Genomic DNA, 19,699 nt, shown 5'->3' on the forward strand with positions numbered 1-19,699 from the left:
GAGCAGAGAACCTGATGTGGGGCTTGATCCCAGGACCCTGAGATCATGACCTGAGCAGAAGGCCGAGGCTTTACCCACTGAGCCACCCAGGTGCCCCTGGATTTTTACTTTCTATATGAATTTTCATCCATGTACCCCTTGCATTGTTTAAACGAGACCTTTGTCATAATTCTACTGGCTCGCTGAGCTGAATTGACCTTTCGGGGATCATCTCGCTCAGCACCCATTTTTACAGATGATGTAACCAACCCCCTAGATATTGAGTGATGCTTCTGAAAGTTTCATCACTTGTCCTCACTGAGGGAGGAGAAGCTAAGACTCTTCTTACAGAGTTTCTCTGCAGGATGTTGACTCCAGGCTCAGAAGACTTGCATAATGATCTAGAGGATGGTCAGTCGGTCTGCAGTTAGGAGCACTTTTGAAGAAATAACTGAAAAGAAGAGAACTAAATGGGACTTAATTTGGACACAAAAGGTACCTTGTCTAGAGAACCACAGAGGGTTCAGATATTCTGGAGAATTTAACTTCTCTGATATTGAACTATGTTTATTTGTTCCAAGAATGGATCAAAATCACACAGACAAACCAGTTTCCAACTCCAAAGGCAGGTAGCTAGCCCGCTGCTCTTCCCCCTTCCACAACAGTCACTCCTCACTGTGTCTATGTCATGGGTGGTTGTCAGAGTCCCTTCCCAAACAGGAGGGACAACACAGTTGTGCATGGGAGGCAAGCCAGTCACAGGAACCTCAGGTACCGGACAAGCCAGTAGGCGGGTGTAGACTCGGGGACCCAGAGGCAGCAGTGTGAGGGCTTCATCTCTGCACTGCAATCTCCTCGTTTATAAGATGGGACGCCCCGAGTCCCCGCTGCTGGGGGGCTGGGTGTGTGAGGATTACGGGAGCATGTATGTCTGCAGCCCTCAGAGAGTGCTGGGTGAGTGTCCGCTCTCCTGGGGAGCTTGAAATCCTTGGCAACCTTCCCCACAGAGGTGGGCGCCCATCTAGGTGACCTACTGGGTTTTGTCTAAACAACGTGCAAAGAAGAGCAGGTAGAAAGGCATTCAGGAAAAAAATTCCCAAGTGCTAATTCTATCACAGGCTGAACAACGGTAGGTTATTCTCTTATCCTGTCATTCTTATTAAGATCTGAAGACGCTTGTCGTGAGCCTACCCTTCGCATCCAACGGCAGTGTCCGAATGAACGCCTTGCTTGGGCTAATGTATCTCTGTATACGTTCCTTCATTCTTGGGGCAGTTTGCTGTATTCTGAGCACATGGTACTGGGAGATGAAGTAGAATTAGTCTGAGTACCTGTTGCCCAGGCCTTCACACACGCAGGAGGTGCCGTACAAACAGAGCTCCTGAAGTAGGTCAGCTGGAGTAACAGGGAATTTAATGGGATTTTAAGCCGTATGGTTCATTGTACCTTAAAGTGAGAAATTCTCACTGATTCTGTGTCATCTGACACACGAATAGGAAGAAACCTTATCCCAGAAGGAAGGGCTGTCCCTTCTAGTCATGCTGTGAATGTGGGCAAATCCCTCCATCTCTCTGGGATTCTTGCTCCTTGTCTATGACGTCACTCCTGCCGTCTCTGGGCTTACTAATGCACGCCATAAACTGAGTTTTTACAAGAGGACCAAAGGAAAGAAGGGTGCAAAAAATGCTTTTGGCCTTCCGATTTCCTAATGTTGAGGAAAAGCAAAACGGCGTTTTATTCTGATATAATCTTTAGGCTTTTATGATTTTATTTATTTTTGAGGTTTCATTCCTGGGGTGCTCCCCCTGTTATGCACAAGTGACTGGGAGCATAACAGGTAAAGAACTTTGACAAATGGCAAAGGGAACCTACAGTACATGATCCAGGAGGAAATCTTAGTGATGAACAGAAAGTAAATTTTCAAAAAAATTAAAGATTTCAACAAAGCCAAAGTATGAAGAGAAGACTACTATTTCTAAGTTTTCAGATCTTATTATAGGCGTTATCTCTCATTATTTATATACATCAGAAAGCGTGGATCTTATAAGACTTGAAACCTCTCTTCAACATGCTCTTGACATAAAAATACTTCTTTTTTTTTTTTTTTTAAAGATTTTATTTATTTATTTGACAGAGAGAAATCACAAGTAGACTGAGAGGCAGGCAGAGAGAGAGAGAGGGAAGCAGGCCCCCTGCTGAGCAGAGAGCCCGATGCGGGACTCGATCCCAGGACCCCGAGATCATGACCTGAGCCGAAGGCAGCGGCTTAACCCACTGAGCCACCCAGGCGCCCCCATAAAAATACTTCTTTTCTAAAAAGTATGGAATTCTTTTTTTCTAGTGAGCCGAATGAAATTGCGTTGTTACCTATAACAACATTTTGTATAGTCAAAACAAGAATAGCTGGAGAAACCAAGAGAGCAACACGGACAGCTGAAATGTAAGAACAAGAAAAGTGGGTTTGAGCCAAGTGCCAGCAAAAATGCGTATCCTTCAGAATTGTACTGCAAAATGTTCCAGATTCTACTGAAAAATGAGCGATTCTAGAAACTGAAGCTGTTTATTTTGAGGCATTATTGGACCATGGTAATGGGTAGAGAGATTCCAGGTCACTTCTATCCAGACTCTTCTCTCTAGGCATTAACTATGACAGTTAAACCCTAGGTAAACCAACAGCTAACAAGATTCTAGAGAATGTATCAATCCAAATCAAAGACTTCTAGATACTTATGGGTTTAACTTTCTTCCCCCATGTCAATGAGGGATGGGGGCAGGGATCAGAAATCTTTCTTGAATCAGCCCATACATCCCTGCCTTCTTGAAAATCTGGTATTTCACTTCTTGCTTCTTAAAGACCCAGCATAGAAATCACAAGCATCAATCACTGTAGACAAGTGACACCCCAGGAAACTTGTCCCCACACAGAATGCCTCTGGGGATTTGCTTCTGAGTTCTGATGCAAGTGTTCTACTCATTTCTGTCTTTTTCCTTGTTGTCCATAGTATTTTTGCTGCCCCTTCTTAATTTTCAATCTGATACAGGCTTCCTCGTCTAAATTATAGATAGACCCTTTGAAACTGTGGCCTGGAGTGTGGGCTCCAGCAAGAACCAGCTCTCTCGGCAGAGCTCAGGGATGTGTGTCAAGTTAGTTCACCTGAACCTCTCCATCCACTTCATAAGGTTTGTAATGGCGGCGGCTTCACAGGTGTGTACGTGTGCATGCGCGAGTGTGAAGGAAATGAGATAATCTGTGTAAAACTTTAGAACGGTACGTGCTGCAGAGCTCAGAATCCAGTGATACCCAAACCAATGGCTTAAAGATATTTTCATAAATGAGAGCTCATGGGAGGATGGATAAGCCATAGGGACTTGAAACAAAACTAGCCTGGCCACCTTCTTTACCCTTGCATAGTGAGCGTCAACAACTGGTTATTCATCCCGCCCTCCGACTTGGGACATGATACAGAGCAATCCCTTCAAGGCATTAGGTTTGTCTTCAGTGATCAGGAATTGGAAAGAAATCACCGTTGAGGGCAGGTTCAGCGGGAGCTCTCCGCCTACACACTGGGCTCCCCCACAAGATGGCAGCCTTGCCTCTGTCGTGGGAAGAGCTGTCATCTCTCCAATGAGGGCCTGAAAGTTGGCCCCAGCGGGGCGAACCCCTCCCTCCTTCAGGTAGGTGATCACACAGTCAGATACAGGACTGCGCTCAGGGACTGATTCCTTCTTATCTGAGACCCACGCATGAACCAGCAAGTTCCACTGACCTGACCTCGGAAAACAAAGATCAAAATGATGACAGTGAGTGACCTGTCCAGGTCCCACCCCGCTGCTGGAATCAGGCTGACTCTGCGCGTGGCATCGACCACTGGTCCCTGAGCCCAGGAAGTGACAGAACATGTTCTGGAAGTCCAACCACCCAGGCTCCAGTCCTAAACCACGTGCTCGCCAGCCCCATGACCCTGGGCATGTCAACTGCTTCTCTGTGCTTGTGTTTCCTCCGGTGTGAAAGGACAGATGGCAAGGGTGCCTGCCACAGAGCCCTGCTGGAAATACCCTGCCCGGGCAGCCCTTGCCCTGAAGAGCCGTGTCTGAGCATCACTTACTATTTTCATAGCTATCAACTCAATTTACCAACTTCACCAAAAAACAACACCCCCCAACAACAAAAAAACCCAAACCAAACCAAAAAATCCACAACCCCCCCCCCCCCAAAAAAAAAACAAAACAAAAAACAAAAAACCAACAACTCTAAAACAAAACTCCGATGAAAACCGAGAGGTAAAAAAAATGTTGGTGATATTTCACGAGTTGTGAATACATTTTACAATCCCAATTTGGTTTTTTCTTTATATTTTTTATTGAAGCTATAGAATTTACTCCAGGTGAACACATTCTCTGCAGAATATTTTTAGCTCTTCCCACACAAGCCCAACCCTTGAAAAGCTTCCGCAGAGAGAGAGAGTCCCCTGCAAATGCGACAGTCTGAGCCTGTGCCCTGAGCCAGACTTGCTCTGGGGCCACTCCCAGAAGTGCCGGCTAGCGTGGACAGTGTGAGCCTCCCACGTCGGTGGCTGCTCCCTTCTCTCTGCTCCCGAGCGCCTTGCTGGGCTCAGGAATTCAGCAAGGATCCTGAGCACTACACTGTCTTCTGGGGAGGGGGTGTCCCCCTCCCCATGAGCAGAGGTACTCTGCATGTTTCTGGCACACACATGTCTGATAGCAAAACCCCTTAAGGAAAGTTTCCAAAGCTCTAGCACGTGGCATCACCCACAAAGGCAGTGTAAGTACATTTTAAAATGCCATAAGGAAGGCAATTAGGTAGTAGCTAACATTTACTGGATAGTTCCAGGGTGCTAGGAATAGTGCCAAGCACCGAGATGCGTTAGTGCATTTAATTTCCATCACAAGGTAAGCATTATTATTATTATTATTGGTATTATCATCCCCGTTTTATAGATGAAAAAACTGAGCACAGAGATGTCATTCAGCTCACCCAATGTTATAGAGTAGATGGCAGAAATAAGACAAGAAGCTCCATAACGTTAAGGAACCTTTCCTCTAGTCACCAAAATGGCTCAGATACAACTGTCTTAATACAACTATATATGTAAAGCTATTATTATTAAATTTCTGGCACTATTTTGCTTCCTTTCTTTTCAAATGAGGGTCTGAAGAAAGGATACCAAACCGACTAAGGGAACTAGTTCAGAGACTAGTTACACAGAGCACCTTCCTGTTTCCCTCCCACCTCCAACATACCCGGAGACTCTCCCAGGGTAACCACACACCAAATCCTTTACGCAGATGGCTTGATGTTCTCGTTATGACTGGAAACACGCAAATCTGTTATGTCCTTGGCCACCAAGAATGTGTAACTTCGACCCAACAAGCACTGATGCAGCTCAGATTAAATGGATCAGGGCACGGGACATGGGACGTGGGGCATGAAGACAAGGGGACCCCGAGGATCTAACGAACAGGAGGATTTGCCACCTCTCACCTCCCAGCCGGGGAAGGCTCCCACAGGAGATGGCTCCTTGGAAGGCTTCTGACCAAACATATGAGGAGAATGAGGATGTGAGAAGAAACACCTTAGAGGAGAGAGGATGATGAGAAGGGGGGACCCTCATAGATGGTACTGACCAGCGTGAAGCAGAAAGGCAGAGGAGAGGGAGACTTCTGGAACAAGAAGGGAAGAGCTTTGCCCTGCTGCAGCCTGGCCAGTGGAGGCACTGAAGACTGCTGGTTGGAACCCAACTGTAAGGTTAAACCACATGAAACTGCCAACTGTAGGTCAAAAAGGGCGATAGATGGACAATTTTCTCTTTTTGTAATCTGTACATTTGTACCTTTGAATCCCCTTCCCCAATTTTGCCCCTCCCCCCAGCTCCCTCCTCTCTCCTCAGGCAACCACAAGATTGTTCTTTATTATGTAGGACTCTGTTGCTGTTTTGTTTCAGAGATTCTACATGTAAGTGAAATTACATGGTATTTATCTTTCTCTATATGATTTATTTCAATTAGCATGGAGCCCTCTAGGTCCCTCTATGTTTGTCACAAATGGCAAGCTCTCATTCTTCTTCAGGGCTGAGTAATATTCCATTGTAGATCCATTACCTATGGACGGATGGTTAAGTTGCTCCCCTGCCTATACTACTGTAAATAATGCTGCAATAAACGTAGTGATGTACATGTTTTTTTTGAATTAGTGTTTTTGTTTTCTTTGGATAAATACCCAGAAGTGGCATTGCTACATCAACATGGTAGCTCTACTTTTAAGTCTTTGAGGAATCTCCACACTGTTTTCCACAGTGGCCACACCAATCTGCATTTCTACCAACAGTGTATGAGAGCTCCCTTTAATCCACATCCTCGCCAACAATTGTTAGTTCTTATCTTTTTGATAAGAACCATCCTGACAGGTGTGAGGTGAGATGTCTTTGGGGGTTTGATTTGTATTTCCCTGACGATGAGTGGTGTTTAACATCTTTTCCTGTATCTTTGGCCACCTATATGTTTTTGGAGAAATGTCTATTCAAATCATTTTTCTATTTTTTAATTAAATTCTTTCTGGGTTGAGTTATATGAATTCTTTATACATTTTGGGACATTAACCCCTTACTGGTTGTATCAGCTGCAAATTTCTTCTTCCCTAAGGTCAGTTGCCTTTGCTAAGTAAAACTTTTTGCTAAGTAAAACCTTTTTAGTTTTCTAAGTAAAACCTTTTTATTTTGAGGTAGTCCCACTGCCGATTTCTTATTATTCATTTAGTAGAGAATAAAAGTCTGCTATACAAACTTAATGAAAACGACAAGAAGGGAGCTGAATGAGATGAAAATGAAAACAATGAGAACTGAACGAGGTTTAGGAGACTCTGTGTTCTAGTTCTGACTTGACCCTTGAGTCAACACATCTGGATGACTCCAGACAAGTCTCTTAAAGTTCTGCTGTCACATCCTGCTCATCTATAAAGTAAGTCCACACTTAAGTCTAAACTGGACACACTTAATTCCACTTCCAAGTGAAGTGTTATGAATCAAGGAGAAGCCATCAAAGAGAAAAGGGAGGAGGTATGGTCAAATGAGGGGAAGAAGTCAACTGCATATGAGCCATGACGAACTGGGGTAAGAGTAATACAGAAGCCAGAGCAAGGACTTGAAGTAGAACCTTGTGAAGACTGAGTCTCCCAAATTTCTAGGTCACAAAAACCACCAGAGAAGCATAAGTAGTTATTTGGCTTAAAGACAAAGCAGTTGCAATTTTATCCTCAGTGAAATTGACTTGGACCATTTAAAGCAATCCTTCTACCGAAGCTCAAACATTTTCTAAATTTTTTTTTTTGTAATTCTTTTCTATGATCTGTAGAACTATAGATTTTATTTATTTCTACCACAGCATTCATACTATAACATTTTATGCTAGAGAAAGTATAAAAGTCTCCAGCTGAATTACATAACAATTCATTTCAAGACAGCCATGACTCTAAGAATGTCTCACCATGATACTTCTGCAGGGCTAGACTCTCTTTCTAAATTCTAGTTGTGAGAAGGACTCCACGGATGTGTCACACTTTGTACATGGCACTACTTTGGTAACAGTGCCCTCCATCTCCGGTCTACCTGCCAAACTCATTCATTCTTCAAAGTCTGGTCCAAGCATCACTTGCCCAGGACAGAGCCACCAACTGCTCCCACACAGGCGAATCCCACTTTCTTCTGCATGGACAACACATCTCAACGTGTCCTGGTTGTTTATTCAAACCCTGTGCACCCTGTCACTCCTTCTGGGTACATAAAAATTCACCTCGGTATTTCCAAGCTCCTGACTCCTTCATCATTCTTGAAGAACTGAATGGAATTGAATGCTATGCAGATAAAACTCATAATGGTTAATTTGTAAGATAATATCTTCTAGTAAATTAGAGAAATTCACGTGATGATATGACATACTAATTAATAGTAACTTTGTAACAGTAAAAATAGGAAACATTGATGATAATCTTTATTGACTTAATTCATTCAAGTCGATGCAGATGCCAGTTGAGTCATTTTCGTTTCTCGGGTAAGCAATTACATAGTTTAATAAAAACAAATACAAATATAATGGTTTAAGAAATATTTTTAAAAAAACTAAAGAAATGTAAGACCTAGTACTTTGAAATGAGAGATAATCATTTAAAATGCAAAGCAATAGGACACTTAGATAATGTCAAAATTTAGGATACTGGATAAGAAGAGGAAGCTTGAGAAAGAGGGGTTAGGCTTCCCCCAGTAATTTCTCAAATCAATCATGTTCTCACCAAAGGTATTCTTTAGAGTAATAAACACACTGTTGGGGATAAAAATAAATGAAACCCGATAACAACTCCATAAAACTGCTAATATTTTTGATAAAAATGAAAACGCAAGGAACAATTCTTGTTTTTCTACAAATACTCATTTGACTGAGATTGCATAGATAGTTCTAGAACCCAATAGAGAATCAGGGGATGGTAAAAGTCATTTTTGAAACCAAACATCACTCTCTTATCTGGTGGATGGATGGAAGCAGGGGAAGAAAAATAAAGAGAAAAATGCCTGTTTTCCTTTTTCAGAGATAACCGTAAAAGCAGTTTTTGCTGTGTAACATCTTTCGTTCCTTTTAGGTATTTTTGAAGTACAATCATTGAACTAAGTGTAATATGTTTAAAACACTGTTCATAACTTACATAATACTTTGTGTGGGATTCAGCCTGTGTGTGTGTGTGTGTGTGTGTGTGTGTGTGTGTTTTAGATGTGTATGTGGATAAATACGTAGGATAAACAAGATTTCAGTAAGGTTCATTTCACCTCGGTCTGGGATGAACAAGTTCCAATGGAAATGAGTGAACCAACCAGCATATTTATTTATCTTTTCTTTTCCTGTATTTACGTGCTTTATAGAATGAAGAAAAGACAATGAGTCTGAACACAGTTTTTACTACTGACACGTCTTTAAAGACTCAGTAACTATGTGCTTGTGTCATAAGGTGACTGCCACAACTGTGACTTCACTACTTAAGCTAAAGGATGACAGTCTCTGTTTTTCCAAACACCATGGAACAGAGCTGATAGACCAGGGGTGCACCCTGGGTTCAGCCAAGTTCACAGTTCCCGAGTCCTGAAGGACAGGGAAGTGGCTACTCTGGCAAACGTATCTTGATTTTGGGATGGGGATGTGCTTCCTGACCAGATGAGTGTGCGTGTGAGTCTGTGGATTGCCACGATCCCCTCCCGTCAGTGCTCTCTTGTTCAGTACCCCAGCAGCCATGTTCCAAATACACAGTGTGTCATTTTTTTAAAATATAATGAATAAAAAGTGTTCTAGCTGGGGTGGCAGCCTGCCTCCCAACTCCCTAACCCTTCATTTCCTTTCAACACTCAGCTTGACTTGAGCCAAGCTGGTTTTTTCCCACCACTGTCCTTGGCTCTTCTGGCTTTGCTGGTGAAAACACAACTCTCCCGGCAGACCCACCACATCAGTGTGACCTTGAAGCCTTTGGTCTGAGCCCTGTCATCCTGAGTGGCTACATAGCCTCTAGTCTATCCCACGTGAGGTAGCATGACATCACATGACACTGGGTTGTTCATTCATTCTACATTCATTCTACAACACATACTGGAGATTTTGCTGTATGTGCATTTTGTTTCTTCACTGGGTCCTCCGGTTCCTGAAGCTAGAAGTCTTGGTATAACTTTGTGCAACTCACAGTCCTAAGTACAGTGTTAAGCACTTGGCAGTTACCTTTTAGGGACTTTTTTGGGACACATTTTTTGAGCACAACTTGGTGGCAAATGTCATAGCAAGCCAGGAGGAAATGGATTCAATGCCCAATAAAGGTATGTTCAGTGGCCAATTCATGACCATGACCCGAACTTTAAATAAAAAGGATAGGTAAAGGGTGCCTGGGTGGCTCAGTGGGTTGGGCCGCTGCCTTTGGCTCGGGTCATGATCTCAGGGTCCTGGAATCGAGTCCCGCATCGGGCTCTCTGCTCGGCGGGGAGCCTGCTTCCCTCTCTCTCTCTCTGCCTGCTTCTCCATCTACTTGTGATTTCTCTCTGTCAAATAAATAAATAAAATCTTTAAAAAAAAAAAAAAAGGACAGGTAAACATTTGAAATCACGACACAAAATCTTCTTTTGGAGTGAGTTTGTCTTGTTAATTGGAGGAATTTAAATGGAGCAAATAAGGCCTTTCTTTAGTTATTTTAACCACTAGGCATTAATTGAGGATATACTAAGAGTTTGAAATGGACCTTGGGCAAGTCAATATTTAGATAAGGACAGACAGACAGCATCCAGACTGTTCTGGGAATCTTGGTTGTTCGGGTAGAGTAAGAAGAAAACATCTGGCGGGTTTTGCAGGTGGTAAAGCAAGAATAGGGGAGGGGCAGGCGGGGCAATGTACGACATGCAGATGGACATAAGCACATCACATGGGAGGAGACAAGGGATTTTTCCTTGTGCAGAGATTTCAAGGGCTGGGAAGCATGGGAGGGACCGAATGCCCTAAAGCCAAGAAGGAACACTACAGGATGGGTAAGGAATGAATGGGAAATTCATGTGGGAAAGGCATGCGGTCCGACCCTATGTGGCCAGAGAAATAGCCTCCAAGGGCCCCCAGCTGCTCTGACAGGTTATTAGCCATGCAGACTCTGAAGGTCAAATGCCCTCCAGGTGTTCTGCTGGGGTTAATTGTATACTGTAAGGTTCCCCTCAGAGGCATGAAGACTGTGGCTTCTTTAGAAGGTGGATATTTAATGGATGCCTAACACAATCTTTCTATATTTTCATAATCAAGTACTCTGGCATTTTGCCTGAGCAGTAAGACAGTTACCTTACAATTTAAAAGTTAAGTCTTTCATGTTAAATTTTATTTCAAAAACACTTACTTGGCGATTCAGGCTAGATCTTTTCTCCATACCAATAAGATGGACTCCAATTGTGTTTTATAACTGACTACTCCCTGTGAGATAAAAACATGTTGAGATAAAAACACATTGCTCTCTGAGGGCCCTAAGTCAATTTTATGCCACATAGGTTGTCTCTGGGTGTGAAATTTGGTGTCTGAGGGCAAGAGTATGAGAGAGACTTTTCACTCATCTTTACATCTTTTGGATTTTGTGCCGTGTACAAATACTTCCTATTCAAAAAAACCACAAATACAACTTAAAAAATGAAACTGCTTTGTGTAGTGAAAATTTTATGCATAAAGTCGATTTAATTTAATCCCAGTGCTATAATAAGGGCAGAATAAAAAAGAAATGTACAGGATTATTTTAAGAGGTGAGGAAAAAAACCCCACACATTCTGGATGATGTTCTCATGCAAAATGAAAAAAATTTAAAAGTCAGTGTTTTAGAGGAATCTTTTCAGGAGTAAATTCAATATTCTGCTTCTTAAAACCTCAGTATACCTTTCTCACAAATCACATGTGTCAACTCATTCAAGGCTTCATGTCGAAAGAACAGCTTACTTGTCTGTACCTTCCACCATTTTCTGAGAGAGAGAACTGCAAAGTGCAAGACCTTTTCTCTCACAGTTACATAAAATGAGCAACGATAAGGACAACATGCTTTAACGCTAAGGTATTTTTAATGTCATATTCTTTTGAAAAGATCAAGTGTCCTTTGAAGTGAACTTCTGCTTTGGTAAGCCGAGAGACAAACTCTCAATATATCAAAATCTGAGGTGAGCCTTGACAACAAAAACCTCGTACTTTCAAAGGATTTTAAGTTTTGATGACTTCTTACTTAAGGAATTAAAAAAAATATGGTGTCTCACTTTGCGACCCTTAAAATGTATCAGGAATTCAAAACAAAACATGTTGCTTTACTTTGGGACCCTGAACATGTGTCTTTTGTCAGGAAAAACACTGTAGGGAAGACTTGCCTTGTGCCTCCAGCTTGGATTTCTTGGTGTGTCGGTCTAGGTCAGAGGTCGTTCCACACGCTTATATTATTAAGAACACGGAGTGATGTGCTTTTTAATTATGTGAAAGGCAGAGTGTCATGACCTACATTGTATTTGGTTTTCACTGCAGTATTTAGAAATAGCCAAAAAAGTTGCTCCCAGCTTACCCCTTCAATATGTATTGCACAAAAAATTTATTAGTCTGCTAAAATTAGAGAGTGTGACTGTTTTGATAAGAACAGGATATTTAGGGGCACCTGGGTAGCTCAGTGGGTTAAAGCCTCTGCCTTAGGTTCAGAAGCCCTGCATGGGGGCTCTCTGCTCAGCAGGGAGCCTGCTTCCCCGCCCCCTCTCTCTGCCTACTTGTGATCTCTGTCAAATAAATAAATAAAATCTTTTTTTTTTTTTTTTAAAGATTTTTGCTTATTTATTTGACAGAGAGATCACAAGTAGGCAGAGAGGCAGGCAGAGAGAGAGAGAGAGGAGGAAGCAAGCTCCCCGCTGAGCAGAGAGCCCGATGTGGGACTCGATCCCAGGACCCTGAGATCACGACCCGAGCTGAAGGCAGAGGCCTAATCCACTGAGCCACCCAGGCGTCCTAATAAATAAAATCTTAAAAAAACCCCCCAAAAAACAGGATATGTATACAATCCCCAAAAAGCATTCTTAGAGCATACTTCGGAATTGCTGAGGGGGGAAAAGGGTAGCAGACCCCCACCTTCAGTAAGAGATTCATTGTTCATGTCTGTGATGCAGTAGGAAGGACACAAGATCACTCCTGTGCTTTTGCTGCCAAAGCCCTAATCGCCTCTGGTCAGGACACATCAGATGAGCCACAGTGAGGGCACTCCACAAAACTAAGGTCTGGTCAATGTCGTGCCAGAAAGGAGGGCCGAGGAACTGCTATATAAGAAGGAGGAATGGAAATTGAATTTGTGCTTGATGCTGGATTGGATTATTGGCCAGAGTCATCACTATCATTATTACTACTATAACTTCACTGTATTATTATTGGGACAATTGGTCAAATCTGAACAACACTTATAGGTTACAAAACAAGAGCGTATCAATGTTAAATCTCTTCATTTTGATAACCGTACTGTGGTTATAAACATGCGTGTCCTTGTTCATAGGAAATCCACAGCGCGGTATTTAAAGGGAAGGGAGCACATGGTCTGCAGCCAACTCTGAAACGGTTGGTGAAAATGTGTGTTCATGTGGATACAACGGGGAAGCAAATATGGCCACTAGCTATTACTGAATCTGTCTGATGAATGTCTGCGAGTTCTCGGTACTACTTTACATTTTGGGAGTAAGTTTAAAATTGTCTCAAAATAAAAAAGTTATTATTTGTTAGGAAAACCCTTATGACAATGTTTCAAAGAACAAAAAATGGAAATTTAGAAAAACATTTCCACTGAAGCTCTAGTGTAGCTGATGGATCCAATGGGAATATTTTATTAAATTAACAGCAATTTCTTTCATTAGTATTCCAGATGTGCAAAAGGTACGCCTTTTGACATAAGCAATGTAAGGCTCGGAAGCAGGTTTCTGACCGAGGAGATGTCCTTTGCCCAGACAGATGAACACTCAGAGCGCCATGCCAAGAGCAGACATGCCATAGTGGCCTCTTCCTGAGTTCAGGAGTGGTCTTTCCAAAGAGAACCTGCCTTTTGTCCATCCCTGACTAGAATCACTGGATGATTCTCCATAGCCCTGAGGAGGAGGCCCAAATCCTCCGGCCTTGGTTCAGCATGAAGCTGGTCAGGTGGGGTCCCCCACATACTTCCAGTAGCTCCCCACAAATACCTCTATTGTAGCATTATACAATACCATCAACCTTGTTTATAAGGCTGTATTCCCTCTAGATGAGCTCTTTGAGGATCTTAGTATCCACAGACACTTAAGTTCACTGACTAAATACTGAAGAAGAAAGAGGAGCTGAGGTAACCTCTTGTTCATCTCACTCCTCCCCCTCTGCAGCACCTTCACACTCAGTTTTGTCAGAAAAAGTCTTGGGGATCATTAATGTTATCCCACTGAAGACTGCTGTTCGGACTACTCTGTTACAAGAGGTTCTCACTGGAAGCCATGTTCCATCTTTGCCAACTACCACAGCGCTCCATGCACAGCAGGAAATCAAACTTCTTGCCTCCCTGGCAAGTTCTTTCTCTCTGTTGCTGCTGTTTCCTCAGCGGGAACGCTCAGATTAGGTGGTCTCTAAGACCTCACCAACAGTTTATTTTCAACAGTGCTGTTTTTAAAATATGACTTTGACAATGCCCTATAGAATCAGTATGGTGGCCTTGCTCTAAGACACAGGCACTCACCACTTTCAGCAAACTTCAGAAAAGGAAAAAAAAAAAACCCAGTTGTGCAAATTAAAAAAAGAATGGTTGTTGTTTATTAAAAACAAACAAACAAACTAGAGAACATACCTAGGGTGTTTAAAATATTTTATTTAGAAAGTCAAATGCTGATAACCTTCCTGAGGAGACACCTATTCTTGACATTCGATGCATTTCAGTATTAACTCTCCTTGTGGGGGGAGGGGGTGTTTCAGGATACAGCTCATCTTCCTATTATTAGAAAGCCTATGAAGCCTATGTTGAGGTGAGTACTGGGTTATAAGAATAAGCCAGAAGTTTGCTGGAGCTTGTGGCAAAACTGGGCACAGACTGTAGCCCCAGGGAGAAAGGTGAAAAGTCTGACAGAGATCTGGCAAATCTAGGACAGTTCCAGGTGGCCTCAGAGAACCTGTCGCTAGGCAAGGCACAGAGCGGAAGGGGAGGACAAAGATGGGCAGAGCTGGCGGGAAAGGAGGAAGACTGCCAATGTTACTTCCAGAAAATCTGACTGGAAGTAAGTGAAGGAGGAGGAAGAAGGCTGAGATCCGGGGGGTTGGGGGGGGTGCAGCTTCAGGTGACAGAGGCCAGGTGGGACACTGCCTGGGAGACCTCCCACCCTGACGTCGGTGCCGTGAGGAGGCCTGCAGGCCAGTGTTCCTGAGCAGTCAGGGCCAGCCCATGGCTTTATGGCTTTCTGGGGGTAATTACAGTCACCACTTCCCAGGTATGTTTTGAGGTGTTGGGGACATCAGCTCTTGGTATGGACCGAGGACATGGTTATAGGTGCTGGCTCAAGGCAGGGCTGCAGTGTGGGGCTGGCTGGTGGGGGAATAGCCAGAGGGTTCAGTTGTCTCCCCTCCTTGGACCCAGAGAGGAATGGACAGTGTGTAGACAGTTGGGAGTTGATCTGAGGCCACCAGGGCTTGGGACAATGGATGGTGATGAAGAGCGCCAGCCAGGCATGGCGGCACCCAGTCAATCCCAGAGCCCCTGCCCTTCCACACAGCAGTGATGCGGATCCTGAAGGTGCCCCTCCCACACGCCATCCCTGCTTCCAGCCTCCTAACAATGTCATGCAATCGGTATTATGATCATCTACCCCCATTTCATGGTTGAGAAAAGGCAGACAGCAAGGAGGTGATTTGCTCAAGGTCACACAGTGGCAGGAAGGTCAGAATCTGAGCCTAGGTGATCTGGCTCCAGTATATTTCCTTGAGACAGGGACACTGTCCAGTCCGCAGACTCAGAGGTCCTGGGCAGGTGCCTCTGGAGCATTCCTGCCCCAGGCGGACGTTCTTTCTAGATCCTGCCTTGGCACTTGAAAGCACAGAGGCAGCCTGAGCCCCGTGAAGCTGGTTTCCCCTTGGGCTCTGGTTCAGGGCAGTCTCCTCCCCCTTTGGGTGGTTTATCGCGCCAGGGGCAGCTGAGATGGAAGAAGAGTGGGCTCAGAGCACAGCCCCAGGGCGCCCCTGTGCAGTCATCCTGGTTTACTCATGACGTCTGAAACGATCCAAGATGACTTTTCTCTCGGATGCCACATAGACGAATCTCTAAGAGTTCACTCCCCACAGGAGTAGTTCCCATAATTTACACTTTCTAGTTTCCTTTCTCTTTTAAAACGCAAGCTAAACCTCACTCCCTCGAAAGAGTGGATGCTTGGGAGGTGGATCTGAGTGTGTCATCTTGGGCGAAAGTGCTGGTTTACTCTATGGAGGGGAACCTTCCTTTCTGGGATGCAGTGCGACGTCCCAGGGGACCAGGCCCCTGACTTGTTACACCTGCAGCTCCCTAGAGAAGTGGACAGAGAATTCTGTTACATTCTAAGGCACTCAGGGATGGTTTTCAGTGTGAGTGGTGCGAGTGGTGGGGGAAGAGGACAGGCAGACAGCCCAGAGAGAAGACGTTTGTTCCCTAGGAGCTAACACAAGTGGCTCGTTGTTTTCCAACAGTGCTGGGGAGTCCAGAGGGCTCTGATGAGGTTCAGGGACAAAGGCTGGGGATCCAGGTGGACATGGCATCTTGGGCTCCGGAGGGAAAACCTGCTCCTGATGCAACTTGTGGGCTTCAAAGCCTTTCTGGATGGTGGTGGTGGGAAGGTGGGGGGGGGGCAGGATGAGGAGTTCAGTTGGTTAAAAAACACTAGATCACTTAACCTTGATGATGTGATGTTCTAGAATTCTGCGTGCCTTCCCCAGAGGACACAGGACAAGCACACAGGCGGGAGCCACTAAGGGCACCTCAGCATTGGACGGGTCGGTTCCCAGCCCTTCTGTGGGCGTCCGCACCCCTCTAAGAGCCTCTCTGGGAAGCCTGGCTCCCACCGCCGTTCTCGCCGAGTGGCATGCCACCCGCTTCGGGCTGTGTCTTTAGAGAGTGACGGATCTAAGACCCAAAGGGGGCAGCCAGACTCCCTGGGCCTTGCCCCTGTGCCTGCCGGGTGCCAACCTATTCCTTAACCAACCCTCCCACCCGTCCTTTTCCCCGGGAGGAGGGGACAGTGTCCTTCTCCCCTCTCTGGGTTGATGCTGACACACAGTTCTGATAAAACGTCAACGTAGGAAATGCCAGGCGGTAATGACAGATCCCTGATCAACATGTCAGACTGCTGTCACATTTCTCACAGAGTCTTCTTTTTCATCTTCCCCTTTAAAAAAACCTAGCAAGGGGCGCCCAACTGGCTCAGTCAGTTATGCATCTGCCTTTGGCTCAGGTCACGATCCCAGAAGCGGGAAGCCTGCTTCTCCCTCTCCCACTCCCCTGGCTTGTATTCCCTCTCTCATTGTATCTCCCTCTGTCAAATCAATAAAATCTTTAAAAAAAATTTTAAAAACCTAGCACACTATAATTTTAAAAGAACCGATCAAATACCCACATTTTAAGAAGGAAAAAACCGAACAGACGAATTAATAATTCAATTTAAGTAATTGCTCTTGGTGTGGTGTCCTGCTACGAGTTTTTTTTGGGAGGTGGAGAGGATCTGTCATGATCATCACCTGAGACTATATTCTCTTTATGATTATTATTTTTTAATTGTGTTATGTTAGTCACCGTGAAACTGAGACTGTTTTCTATCTCCTCATGTGTAGATGCAAAGGCATGGTGCCCACTAGCAAAGGGGCTCCTGGATGGACCCCAGTCCACAGAAAGACAAGTGTTGGCTATATGAGCGAGAAAAGAACTAACTAGGCACCTATCAGTGAATTACACCACCCCACACCAAGCTGCCCCATTATCTTACGTATGGATCGTTATAACGGACTCCCAGACCATTGTTCCACTGCAACCTGGCCTTCCTCGGCACCATTTTCCACCTACAGCCAGAGTGATCTTGATAAAACACAACCAGGTCATGTAATTGCCCTGCTCGGAGCTCTCTGAAGGTCCCCCCCGATCAACACAGACCTGGCCTACGAGGCCAGTGAGGTCTGACCCTGAATGCTTTCTCTAAACCCCATCAATAGTTAGCCAACTGGGCACTCTTCACCATCTACATTGGCCTTTTCTGTGAAAGCTTAGGTTTCCTGTAATTCAACTGAAATTCAAATGGAGGGGTGGATGGGTGGCTCAGTCGGTTAAGCCTCTGCCTTCTGCTCAGGCCATGATCCCAGGGTTCTGGCATTGGGCGCCTTGGTGGGCTCCCTGCTCAGCAGGGAGTCTGCTTGCTTCTCCGTCTCCCTCTGCTCCTCCCCACCTTCCCCCACTCCATCTCTCAAATAAATAAATAAAATCTTTTTTTTTTTTAAAGATTTTATTTATTTATTTGACAGACAGAGATCACAAGCAGGCAGAGAGGCTGTCTCTGTCGAGAGACAGAGAGCCCGATGCGGGGCTTGATCCCAGGACCCTGAGATCATGACCGGAGCCGAAGGCAGAAGCTTTAACCCACTGAGCCACCCAGGCACCCCAAATAAATAAAATCTTAAAAAAAAAAGAAAGAAATTCAAACGGAAGGCAATATGAACAGCAACACAACAAAACAAAAAACAAAAAACAACAGCCCAAAGCTGAAAACCAAAAGGTAAAATTAAGTGTCACATTTTTAGAGAGAATCATTAAGATATCTCAAGATAAGGTTAGACTTTATATTATAAGGGGCAGCCTCAAGTAATTTTAATACATATTATTTGAATTTTCCTTCTTAAAGAACTCTGAAATTAATTTTTATTATAAAATTATTTTATAGCTGCAAGAAAATGAACCTTTAAGGTGTTGGATTATGACACCAAAAGACTTTCTCAAGGATTCAGTCTCAAAAGTCCTAGGTTTAGTAAGTTTGCATTATATTTACTATTAAGATACTGGATTTAGCTCTATTTTTATGACTTTAACAATAGGCATTTCTTTAAATAAAAGTTAATTTTTCCCCCAAAGTATCAACTTCTTTGATAGATGCAATGTCACACAGTCCTGGATGACACCCTATAGCTCTAGCCAGCTGAATCACTACTTTAGTCCTACCCGGACACCTCCGTCCTGTCAACTCCTTTTACCCCTCTAAGCCATCCAGTTAAAGACACAGTTCAGTAAAGAAAGGGTGCCAGCTGCCGCAGACACCCAACCCCCTTTTCTAGCCAGTTTGCCACCTCCAACTCCTTCCTGTTAGAAATTCTAGAACTCTTGGTAGCTACCCTGGAATGCTTATCAGATGCAAAAATCACAGGAGAGGATGCACATAAAAGCTTTCAAAAGGGTCATTCTTTTTATTACTATTATTATATTAGTCACCATACGGTACATCATTAGGTTTTGCTGTCGTGTTCCATGATTCACTCTTTGCGTGTAACACCCAGTACTCCATGTAATATGCGCCCTCCTTAATACCCATCTCCAGGCTTATCCATGCCCCCCCCGCCACCTCCCCTCTGAAACCCTCGGTTTGGTTCTTGGAGTCCATGGTCTCTCATGGTTCCTCTCCCCCTCCATTTCCCGTGCCCACCTTCATTTTTCCCTTCCTTCTCCGAACGTCCTCCATGCTATTCCTTATGTTCCACAAAAAGGGTCATTCTTATCTACCATCCTGCTACAAAAGCTCCGAGACAAGGGTGCTCTGCTAAAGTGAGCGGAGTAGAGCTGAGCAGGTGCACACTGGCCCAGACCTCAGTCAGAGCCGGGCAGGACCCATCTATTTTACACGCTGCTTTCTGCATCACCTTCCTTTCAAAGAGGGGATTGTAAGAATGCAAAATGTCTCAAGAGCACTGTGCTAGGCAAGGAACCCTTTAAAATTCTGTTACTGTTGGGAGTACACACACACACACACACACACACACACAGGCACACACACAAATATGCTCTTTTGGCACAACTGTAAGAAAAATGACTTTCTGAGAAATCTAACAAGTATATTTTCCTTTGGCGCATGCTTAATCAAATGACGAAATAACAATATTCTAAGAATACGTATGTAAACAAAACAAGAGAAAATTATTATTCATTTCA

At 44.2% G+C, this 19,699-nt stretch overlaps 1 protein-coding gene across 4 annotated transcripts in view; it reads right to left on the bottom strand.

Moving 5' to 3' along the window:
- Nucleotides 1-19,699, bottom strand: part of GNAL (G protein subunit alpha L) — a 143,652-nt gene that overhangs the window by 80,620 nt on the left and 43,333 nt on the right. The gene's annotated exons all lie outside the window — the stretch shown is intronic.

The sequence above is a fragment of the Mustela nigripes genome, chromosome 8, assembly GCF_022355385.1.
Source record: "Mustela nigripes isolate SB6536 chromosome 8, MUSNIG.SB6536, whole genome shotgun sequence".
NCBI classification, from domain to species: Eukaryota; Metazoa; Chordata; class Mammalia; order Carnivora; family Mustelidae; genus Mustela; species Mustela nigripes.